At 35.1% G+C, this 9,354-nt stretch overlaps 1 long non-coding RNA gene across 1 annotated transcript; it reads left to right on the top strand.

Moving 5' to 3' along the window:
* Positions 1-708: 708 nt before the first annotated feature.
* On the top strand, positions 709-4,822 carry LOC142100048 (uncharacterized). The gene is made up of 2 exons (XR_012678670.1): positions 709-1,276; positions 3,370-4,822. It is a non-coding gene; the product is annotated as an uncharacterized LOC142100048 (long non-coding RNA).
* Positions 4,823-9,354: the final 4,532 nt, after the last annotated feature.

Genomic DNA, 9,354 nt, shown 5'->3' with positions numbered 1-9,354 from the left:
GCTACTAAATCCTGACAACATTTCAGCACCACATCTATGGACAGCGCACAGCTCCTATGAAGCTAGTTTACACTATACTTCGCTACTGAAGTGTACTTCTGACTCTACTTTAGTGAATACATTGACTACAGGAAATACATTACTTTTATTTTATGAGGTTTTTTTTTTCTTTATTACTCAGGATGTTACTGATTGCTTTTAATTTCTAAGCCCCCATTTATTTCCAGCTATGTAATTTAACAGCTAATTATGTTTAAGCTCTTGTATGTATGAAAAATATGAGGGCTATCATTAAATGCTGCATATAATGAGAACATTCTCCTACTTAAATGCAAACAAAAAAATATATATATGTACCGTCACCCATAAGGGTTTCGCTGCACTGGTATCGTGTAGTCATTCTTAAATAAGCAGCGTGCTGGCAGACGCTGTAATGCAAAACAAAATGCATTTCATTGCAGTTTTTATTATCATTAATGGCATTACTACTATTATTGGTAAAACGTATCTTTTATTGCATGTGATGGCATCAGACTAGCCTTCGGGATAAAACTGTCAGTCTTTCATTCTGCTAAACGGTTCTGGTCGACATCTGTGTACTCAGAGCCATTTTCTTTCTTTCCCCCTCTCTCTATCTCTTCTCTTACTCTCTCTCTCTCTCTCTCTCTCTCTCTCTCTCTTTTTTAACTGCATGTTCCTATAGTCCCACAAGGCATTGGCTCTTTCCCATTGGGAAGTAATGAATAAGAGGCTAGGAAGCTTGCACGTCAGATCTTCCTCAATTAATCCACCATTAGCATGTTCGGGATCCACTACTGAATGGTTAACATAAGCTTGTGTACCTGTATGTTGCCCAGAACCAATTAGGAGCTGCTAAAAAAATGAACTCTTTGCAGCCCTGCGCTGGAAGCTGTCAGGTTTTTACGTGTTCAGATGTGGAGGTTGGGGTGTAGTGGCAGCAGGCAGATGGTGCAGATCAGATCGATGTGATCGCTATTACTGCTTTTTTTTTTCCTCTCCCTCTGGTTACTGAAGCAGAGGGCGCTGGCTGAAGACCGTAAAGCAGCAGCCGGGTAAGGAGTCAATGTGTTTGGGGACTTTCTGCAGGATATCCTCCTCATCACTGACTCTCAGGGATATCATCAACGAGGAAACGCTGCTTGCACCAGCTTAGGTTCCTAAAGCAGAAAACAGCTCCCAACACACACAGCCCAAGGATCAGCTACATCTTATAGAGTCAGCCAGAGCTCTCTCACACAGCCTTGGAAACTGCGAGGTAAGCAATGGGTTCACATAAAAGCATTATCTATTACTGGTGAGCATATATTAATACTATATTCCTATATAATGTCTAGTTCCAGGATGGCTCATTATCTATCACCAGAGTAGATCAATATTTTCCCCCCTCTCTTGTTGAAATCATGCTGTAGCTGAGATGACTTTCTCTGTGCACACAAAGATGATTTCCGTTTGTGATGTGTTTTGCGGATTTTAAACGATCTTACTGTGCTGTACAACATGTCACAGGCTTTTCTGAAACACATCATTGAAGATTATTTCTTCAAGTAAAGTCACAGAGCAACCAAATGGTCTCTGCTATAACGTTCAGGCAACACAAGTCCACCTCAGATAACAATGAAGGGCACAAATCAGCTTTACAACTGCATCTGTGCTCCTACAACGGAAGAAACACGATATCTGTATCTATCAGGGTGGAAGTTGGTCAAGGGATCACATAAAGGCAGCAATGCTACTTAAGGGGTGCAGTGATAGCTGATACCTTAGATTGGAGTCATTTTCTTTGGGCAATGTACATGCAGAAGTGTGCTATCTCTCTCCTCTGATAAGGTGGGGCACTCATGTCATAATTCTTTTCCTGCAGACTTAGCTTTACTTTCATAAGTCTGGATTGTTGGCCGGTTTATTTCCCTTTGCTATAGGACTGGGGAATTGAGATCACACATACTACTAGTTCTAACAGAGCGACTGCCCATGAGATATACTGACTTCCCTAAGGCACACTTCACGATTTCTGGAAGAAGACGGGAGGTGCGAAACTCCAACAAAGCCAGAGGGATCTGATCCAAAATTGTGTTAGTATGTCAAGAACAATTTTCAGGGAACAGTAATTGCAAGGGGATTATTTTCCTAGCCCCCACGTTATGCTTTTGCAATGAAGAGGTGGAATGCTTGTCTCACCAACCAACAGCTGTAACATTTGGCTGAAGCCACTAAAAAGGGAGCTGTCCACAAACCGGTGCTGAACAGTTTCAACCATATTGGTATTGTAGACTTTCTGTCCTGTAAATTTACACTTCTATCGCTGTAGATAAAGTGTATTTTTTTTATTTTCTATTTCATAACCTTTGTGATATTCTTTTGCACTTTTCCTTTGTGTTAAGACTGTAATGTTGATTTAAACTGTAATTGCAAGATGAACACTGAGCATATAACACATTTGAAGCAGAATGAATTTTAATTTCTATGTTTGGAATTAACTAATGTATTTTATGACTGTATTCTATTATGTAGGTTCTTTAATTAAAGAGACATTTCAATAAGAAATATACATCTTTTAGTCATGTGGAACATATAGTTTCAGGAATCAATACAGTGCATACATGTATGCATATATGCATTTTTGTATATAGTGCCTATACTGTTTAAATATAAATATACATTTTTACATATAATCACACATTGAGAAATATTTCAGATGCATAGAATCTCATACTGATCACGCTCTGCTCAGCCTGTGTGCTGCATAAGGGAAAATGGACATAGGAACCTACACCCTTTTTTTGTAAGATGCATGAATTGTGAAGGAATCCTACTGATGTCCTATACAGGCACTCTATAGCCCACTGTCTTTATCTCATCTTAAAACAAAGCTGATCAAGACAAACCACGTTTCTAGTGATGATCCAGATTTATAACACTCTCTCACACATCCTATAATCCACTTCTGCATTCAGCACAGCTACAGTAATCCTGACCTTTTCAGAAAAATTATCATTTTGATGTGAAAGTACAGACAATGCTATTCCATATTGTACAGCATGTACCTTTATGCATGGAATATGTTCATGAATTCCATCATTCATAGTTCTAAATAAATTTAAATAATAAATAAAAGATTTAAACACACAATGCTCAGAAAAATATATTAGCTAAAATGGCACAAAGTTTAAATAATATTTTGAAATAGAAAGGCATATATTACTACTGATATAATATAGAAGCAATAAATATATATTGTGCATAATCACACACATTTTGTTTGGTATAATATATAGAGTGGACATTCAGTACTCTGTTGGATCTATCACAGTATGGCTATACTTAAGTATGCATGCAATTCTCTTGCAGGAATCTATAGGTCCACTGGACAACCAATTGAACAGCTTGGAGCTGGGGGGGCGTACAACAGAGGGTTATTTTGCAAGTACAGAGGAAGACATGAAGAGAGACAAGGTACATTGCACGTAACTCTCTTGTGGTGTGTGTATGTGTGCACATCTTCATTACATTACACTTCATGGCTCTCTGCTATTTTTTCAGGACTGGGACTAGGACATTTTGGACTTGGTTTATGGACCTGTTTGGATTCTTCCCTGCCTATGGATTTATTGTCCAGCTGGCTGCTGCTTTGTGGCTCTCTTCGGTGACGGGTATTCTTGGGTGGATAATACGGATTACGTTGTTATTGCTTAAGAATACGCGTAGTTGAGGAGAGTATCTACAACAAGCACGCTGCAACGCACCATGTGGCAACAACCGACTGCTGTCTTTGCCAAGGTAGCACAATTTCATCTATTTTCCATGCATTTGCGATGCTTGCATGCAAAAGGCTTACTGAACTTATTATTTCAGCTGATAGATCCATTAAATGGGCAGTGTGTTGTATTCTCCCCTTTAAACTACAGCTGAATGATAATTAGATAATTCTTGTTTCTTTGTATTATTTTTCGCATATATTTTTAGCTTTGGTGTGATTATTGATTTGTGTTTGCTAAATGTCTATTCTTCCAATAACTATTAAAAAAAAGAGCTTTAAGGTTTCTTGTGCTAGACTGATATTGTGGATGAATTATATATGGGCTCAGATACACACCAAGGCAACGCCTTAAAATTCTTTCAGCCCGGATCCTTTGGGACTCCACTGAAATAAAGTGATCCCTGCTCTGTGGCCTGTATCTTTGCCTTGGGCCTAATCTCTGCACTACGTTTATTACCCTTTGCCTTAGCACTCAGTCATTCCAATCTTCCATTCTCCCTGACATGTAGTAAATGTCCCCTTGGAAGTGTCAGTTCTGCAATGAGTGCTGCAGAACTCCATTTTTCACTCCAACTAGAGAAGAGAGGGTTAATGAGCACTGCTATGTTGTTTCTGTTGTTTTAACCATGGATTGCAAATCAGCCTCCTAAAAACGATTGGAAATCTTTGTGAGTACATTGTAACCCATTAATTTCACTACGGGTAGCACAATAAACGGTTTGATACGATTGAGAATTACCAGCTGCGTGTTATCTTGCTCCTGTAAATACTTTCTTGGTCATATACATGTATATATTACCGACCTAAATGCTTATGCTTGATGGATATACAAAATATTATTTTTATGACTTGACAAAGACATGCTACAGTGGGAAATGTATTACTTATGAGATGTAGAGTTAATTGTAACTATGGCTAATACTCAAGGCTTAAATAAAATATTTTCTCTTAATAATAGGGACTATTAACACTCTGGAACAGTAATGTATATAACATTGTTCAGGACTACATAAAGAAATAAAGACATTGCTTTCATCAAGATAAGCGTTCATTTGTATTTCTAGATTTTATTTGAATCCTGAACAAAATCAGCTTTATTCTAAAGACACATTGTAATAAAAACTAGACTGAATTAGCTTATTTAAAAGTTCTTTGAACAACTAATGTGACTTAAGATGTGTCATTTCAATGCAACTTCTTTTAATCTGGTTTGATAAACAAGAATTCCAATTATCTCTAATTGTATTTCTTTGGTCACGGTATATATGCATATGTTATTTTATTTTGATGCCTGAAATATATACTACAGCTTGGATTTTTGAACATTTTAGGACATTAAACTGAATGCAATTATCTCAGCTGCACCACATACTAGAAACAGCTGTATTTCCACCATAGGGAAAATAGAAATATTCTTCATCTTTTAACATAGGCTGATAAAAGATTGCATTAATTAACAGAGCTAACCTTTCCAGTGGCCTCTCATTTCCACATCCATCAGAATATATTACCTTCAACCTCTGTCGGGTGCTGATTTTGTGGATGGACATTTCTTAATATTCATTTATTAACCAAATACTAAGAGAATGTGAAGGTTTGTTTAATTTTATTCAATATATATATATATATATATATATATATATATATATATATATATATATATATATATATACACACACACACACACACACACACACACACACACACATATATATATATATATATATATATATATATATATATACAGATATATAAGATATATATATTAATATATATATATATATATGTATATATATATAATATATATATATATATATATATATATATATATATAGATAGATAGATAGATATATAGATAGCTATATAGATAGATAGATAGATAGATAGATAGATATATTATATATAAACATATATATATATACATAAGCTAAGCATGAGCGCCAATAGCAGGCCTGAACCTTGGTATTCTGTAGAGTTGAGTGAAAAGCCCTTTCTAAATGTGGCCACCAGAGTATGGTAGTAGTATATATCTAAATTATTTTTCCAATATGTTACATTAAATATGGAGGCTGTTTAGGGTTGCTCTTTAATGATAACATGGGTTAATACAAATTACACTTACACATATGTGTTTAGGTTTTTAAGAGTAAAATATACATTGACATTTTCTCAAATTCAATGTGAAATGTCCCCCTAAACTATGATTTCAGCTAAAATAGAATTATTATTTTTTTAAAGCAATGAAATAACTAATGCTCAGAAATAAAAAATATAATGAGTTTTGATTTTTGAAAGGTAATATTTGAAACCCTAACACAATTGAGGAACATTGGAAAAGCCATCTGCTACGACAAAATTGCCACTTAAGGGCCTAATGCCAATGAATTATGCAATAACGTCACATTTCCATTATATATAGATGCAGCTTATAATGTTACAAATTGTTCCATTTAGATTCTGCTTCGTCTTCTGGTTCTCAGTAAATCTCTTTATGATTAATGATTTCTCAGCAATGGAAACATTCTATTAAAATAGATGAAAAACGTCTGCAGGTTTCAGTAACTATCCAGATTACAAAAAAGAAATATTCTATCTTCTGGTTTCTATCTGTAATACCAGAATATGCTGGGCTTTGAGAGGTAAACATATTGATAAATTAAAATATAAAACTAGAAGTGCAATGAGTGGCCTGGCTATGAGGCCTTGTTACATGGAATTTTCTATTATAAATTTATGTTAACTTCCATTATATGTGTAATTCTTTCTTATACTTTAATATAGTTGGTTATATTAAAAATATTATTTTGTATAAACAGATGAAGTGCAACCACAGTACATGCACCGTTATACATTATAAATGTGTATCTCAATTTATTTTAATATTCTTTGCATCATAGAAGTTTATAGATCACAGCATAGCTGGAGTGTAGGGTATATTTCTTACAAATGGTACAAGTTTCCATCTCATCCTGCACAACATGAAAAAAGATCATTTCTACTGTTATAAAAATTGAAGTTTGTAACTACCATTATTATTATTTTAGAACTGTACAATAGTAATTGGATTTTCTCACACAGCCCCATTTTTTTGAAGCATGGGTGCAGCTACACTTGCAATACATTTGTTGCAATCACAATTTGCAACAACATTTTTTAAAGCAAAACATTATTCATTTATTAATATTTGCCAAAATAAAATATTTAAAAAAGTGTGTTCGATAGCAAATGCGTCTTTGTTGTAAGCAAATTGGCATATAATAAGGCAGAAATAAGGTCATATCATAAAATGGTATTATAATCAAATATATGAAAATCTTATGAATAATCCAATGCTCTATACATATTGCATAGACTTTGAAAGGTATGTTAAACGTGTAAGAGTTGTCCACCAACTGTGGAATATATAGTAGTTTGCTCAGTCTGTTTTGCTCAGTCTGCATAATCAGAATAAAGCAGGATTCAGTGAATAGTAATTAGGAAATTTTCCAGTAGCTGAAGTTAAGGTTTTAGCCTCTAAATATGGTTAATCTATAGAGAAACAAAGTTGCTATATTATTTAAATAATTTACTTACATATTCCCAGCAATGTATGTCACACTTTATATGATCGTCTTAAAGTCCAGACAAAGGAATTATTGAATACAAGATATGCTCCGTAAGTACAAATAAATGATCTTGCCCTGAAAAACTTCCTGTCTAAATGGAATAATTGAAGACATTCAAACAGAGCATTGTCAGGACAAGATTTTAGTACCCCAGACAATGATATGTAATTATGCCCCACCCTCTTTGCCTCCACACATACACATGGTGTGATCACATGCTTGTTGTACAGTAATGCTTTACAGACCACTTTATTTTAGATTTTTGATTATGTGCTGCCTAATGGATCAAGCAAGACACAAAGCTAGGGACTCTGTCCTGCTTCTGGTGCAGACCTTGCAATAAATATACAGTACTCTAGCTGGTAATCAGGATACAAAATCAGTGTGTTTAGAGCTGGGTATTCACCTGCGAACCTTGTCTCCCCAGAGGTAGCTGCTCTTCTGTCCACCTTTGGTTCCAGCACACTAGGAGATTCTATAAGTGATGCCAACAAACTACTCATTAGGGTGTATATGTACAGGGTCATTTCTCTTTTTAGGAAAGCTTTTAGGTTATTCTTCAAGGAAGACATTGATTGGCATATTCTTACCAGGGGAGTAATAATGTGCACAGCAAGATATTTTACAGTATTACAGTCATGTCTAGCTAAAGCCCACATGGCACATTACAAATGCCGTACTACTAAACTCTACTGACTACTTTGGGTACACCTAGCCTTTTGTATGACGATGGAAACTGTACATACAGCAGTGGTTCCTAAGTTTAGTACAACATCTATAATAGGGGTTTTAACCTCATCTAACCCCAACAATGGGACATATTTATTTAAAAAATAGATTTGTAAGGAAGAACTACATTCATAGTTACTTTTCAAATATGGCCTGGGTATTATCAATTTAAGAACCCCTTATTTATAGTCAAATAAATAAACAGTTCTTGTTGGCTTTTTGTATCTTTATATGTATGAATCAGCGTAACTCTATTTTCCATCAGATTAATGATTAGTGTAGCATATATCTGCAATATGTTACACATTGTCTACTGTATTTACAATGATTATCATTGTGTTCTGTAGGATTACAGTGCAGTCAAGTCTAGACCACTTCATTAAATATATGCAAAGATCACTTGGCTATAGCTACAGCCATTTTGAGGCCTTACACAGTTGTGGTTATTTACTAACAAAATGTAAACCCTATAGTATCCAATCAGATAATTTACTTCCGTTACTCAAAATTTAATTGGTTATAATTGATGGTGTCTTCTTATAAGTTACTGCACGTAAAAACCTTTGCACTTTTTAGCAAATAATCTCACCTCCACAGTCATGTTTAAACTACACAGCATGTACCTTATTAGGGTACCATATTACTTCTACCGTTCTTTAAATTTATATTTTATAATCTATCTATATAGAAATATATTCCGTGCATTAACCCCTTCACTACCCCGTTGCTAAGATGTCCTTGCATCTAGGTGTGTATTGTTTTCACTAACAGTTGTACATTCTGGTGAATTGAAGCAAGGTCTCAGCAGAACTTATAATGAAGATTTACTTTACAAAGGACATTAAATAACAGCAACTTATCAACAACAGTCATCTTTCAATATTTCAAGAGTTCCACGTTCTTCCCGCAGCTTTCACTGTTCTTAAAGTAACATTGTATATTAAAAAATAATGTTACACACTGTTTAAATCCCCCCCTCACACACACAGATCTTCCGCTTCCTTTATCTCATCATCATCATCACCATTTATTTATATAGCGCCACTGACTGATTCTGCAGCGCTGTACAGAGAACTCATTCATATCAGTCCCTGCCCCATTGGAGCTTACAGTCTAAATTCCCTAACATGCACACACAGACAGACAGAGACAGACTAGGGTTAATTTTGATAGCAGCCAATTAACCTACTAGTATGTTTTTGGAGTATGGGAGAAAACCGGAGCACCTGGAGGAAACCCACG

Source organism: Mixophyes fleayi, chromosome 8, assembly GCF_038048845.1.
Source record: "Mixophyes fleayi isolate aMixFle1 chromosome 8, aMixFle1.hap1, whole genome shotgun sequence".
NCBI classification, from domain to species: domain Eukaryota; kingdom Metazoa; phylum Chordata; class Amphibia; order Anura; family Limnodynastidae; genus Mixophyes; species Mixophyes fleayi.
The sequence above is the reverse complement of the archived record's forward strand: the minus strand, read 5'-3'. Positions and strand labels throughout refer to the sequence as shown.